The 2751-nt window shown below is 37.2% G+C and overlaps 1 protein-coding gene across 1 annotated transcript in view; it reads right to left on the reverse strand.

Annotated features, from left to right (window-relative positions):
- The window catches only part of LOC118747409 (BTB/POZ domain-containing protein 7-like), a 39002-nt gene extending 36257 nt beyond the window's left edge, over positions 1-2745 (reverse strand). Inside the window, exon 1 of the mRNA XM_036481459.1 lies at positions 2285-2745. The gene's annotated coding sequence lies outside the window, so the exon portion shown is untranslated. The remainder of the gene's footprint in view (positions 1-2284) is intronic.
- Positions 2746-2751: the final 6 nt, after the last annotated feature.

The following is a 2751-nucleotide window of genomic DNA, read 5'->3' on the forward strand; positions in this document are numbered from 1 at the left end:
CTGCGATATTCGCCATCACCAACGCGTAAAGGTCCGTAAATCTTTCGAAGAATCTTTCTCTCGAAAACTCGAAGAGCTGCCTCATCAGATGCTTTCATTGTCCTTGCCTCCGCGCCATACACCAGCACAGGCATGACTTTTAGAGTAATTTTTTTTTTGTACGACGAGAGAGGACTTTACTTCTCAATTGCCTACTCAGCCCAAAGTAGCATTTGTTGGCAAGAGTGATTCTCCGTTGGATTTCATGGCTGACATTATTATTGGTGTTAATGCTGGTTCCCAAATAAACGACGTCGTCTACTTTTTCAAACTTGTAACTGTCAACAGTGACGTATGTAGGTGCCAAGACGCGTATGTTCCGACTGTCTGTGTGATGACAGGAGATACTTCGTTTTATCCTCGTTCACCACAAGACCTATTCGCTTTGCTTCTCTATCCAATCCCGAGAAGGCAGAACAGACGTAGCCCTTGTTTTTACCGATAATATCGATGTCGTCGACATACGTCACTGAGCGAAAAAATAAAGTATCTTCAAAAAATTTCCATCAAAACCGCAACACTGGTCGGTGTAACTAACACATATTTATTTTCACAAACACATCCAAACCGACTAACGAGTCAGACGCACGGTGTATACCGCCTATAAATTTTTATATTTTTCAGTTAGCGTGCAAACAATCATATTCGAATAACAAATAATAAAATTACGTTTAAATTTTAAACAAATGCTTTATTCGATTTAATATGTTAATGCCTTTTTACCATACATTTTTGGAACTGCTTTTTAAAATGTTTAGTTGGAATTTCATAAAATATAAGCGCGTTTTAGCTAACAAACTAAGCCGAAAGCAGGATGAAAATGGCGTAAGTAACTCGGCGGCTGTGCCCAGAGTACCCCAAATTTCCTATTAAGTTTTATCAAAAATTTAACCAACAGACTCTTCTGTTTAACACTTCAATCTTTATCGCACAAGTTACTGTCATTCCTATCGAAATAGATCTTAATTGCTGTATCGCTTACGTATTGTAAAGACGTGACGTCTTGGTGGAACAGTTCTTCCCGAGAACGGATAAGAATTCGAAAAAATAGCGATATCATCAGCGATGATTTTCGAAGAAATGTCGTGTCGCAGGGAATGAATTCTTATTACACTAGAATTGAATGAGCTAAAAACTGCCCACTCAAAATATCTCTAAGAAATAGAATTAAGTTTGTAAAATTTTTTGCAAATACCTATTGCACAAAGTTCTAAATTTGGGTTTACACTGTTTTTGTTAAAGAATGAACTAAAGATGGGCGCAGGAAATCGAGACCCCCGGGACCCTGTCTGTATAAATTTTGCAGGCGCGACGGGACCAAATATCCTTTTCCGACGGGATATTAACCGCAAATTCAGGAAATCTGTCTTAAAAACCATGTGCACATTTTGATGTTTTATTGAGACGAAAACGAACAGAAGGGGAAAAAATAATCGGAAGATGCCAAATTTTTCATTATTTTTATTAACCGACTTCCAAAAAAGGAGGAGGTTATCAGTTCGTCGAATATTTTTTTTATGTATGTTACCGCATAACTTTGGACCTAGTAGTGTCTCAGAGGTGGTCCCATACTAATCTGGTTAAGATCCGATCAGTGGATCATGAGAAATATGTAGATATATAAAGCTATATATTTTTTTTTTTTTAATGAGAGTTGAAGTCGGTTTTTTTTGCTAAAAATAACTTTTTATTTTATTTTTAAATATTTATTTGAAACGCATGTGCATTTTTCCTAGACCCCTTTCAGACACGTCAAGTCTTGCTTTGAAGGAGGTGGGCAGAGAGGGGAAAAGTACATTCGTCCCACCTCCTTCGCCTTCTTCGAACGAGCAGACTTGAAATGAAGACTTGACGTGTCTGAAAGGGGTATTAGTGATTTGTAGATTTGGACACGCGGTACAAAGGGGAAGGATGACTTTTCTTAAAGATTTGACAGCGCTCTTTCTTTTGGGTACGGTTTTAGGTGCCGAACCCCTTCACTCTCGCTCCACACCACAAAATCATTGTACAACTAACCGAACATTTCCCTAGCTTTCGTTTTTGTCACCTTGTATGAATGTGCTATCACCTTGTAAGAATTCGACTTGCAATTAACTACATTTTGAAAAATAACTACAATTAAATAAGAAAATAAGTTGTGAAATATGTGGTGCAGCTATAATTTATTCGATCGCTGTATGTATATACATGCATAAATATTTTCTCATTACCCATAAGCCAATGATTGCACACTCAAACACTTTACCTGCCCTCCGTAGTTTCTTTTAATGCTGCATCAAATACCTTCGTACTCTGGTACTATGTTTCACTCGTTGGCTGCAGATGCAGCTGTTACCTCTACACTTGATATACGAACGCCTTTTTTTCGATGTGATGTAGAAATGTAAATGAACAAACAATTCAACACAAAAAATTTTTCAGCACCATTTTATATCTACATATAACCGTAGCAACGACAAGAGCAAAAACTGATTTCCGTTTGCGAATTTCCTTCACTTAAAACACTTAAATGTTTACAAATGCTTTTCCAATGCATCGTCTTCAGAGAAAATTGTAGATTACAATTTGCGACAGTGACCGAAAAAATATCTGATATCTGGCACACAGCAGACAAGGAAGAAAACGCGAACAGAGCTGAAGCAACCACGGTAAAATTTGGAAATATTTGTCCTATTAACACATTTTACATCACCATTTCAAGTTCGCAAAAAA

The sequence above is a fragment of the Rhagoletis pomonella genome, unplaced genomic scaffold (assembly GCF_013731165.1).
Source record: "Rhagoletis pomonella isolate Grant_MI unplaced genomic scaffold, Rhpom_1.0 Rhpom_scaffold_00001, whole genome shotgun sequence".
In the NCBI taxonomy this organism is placed as follows: domain Eukaryota; kingdom Metazoa; phylum Arthropoda; class Insecta; order Diptera; family Tephritidae; genus Rhagoletis; species Rhagoletis pomonella.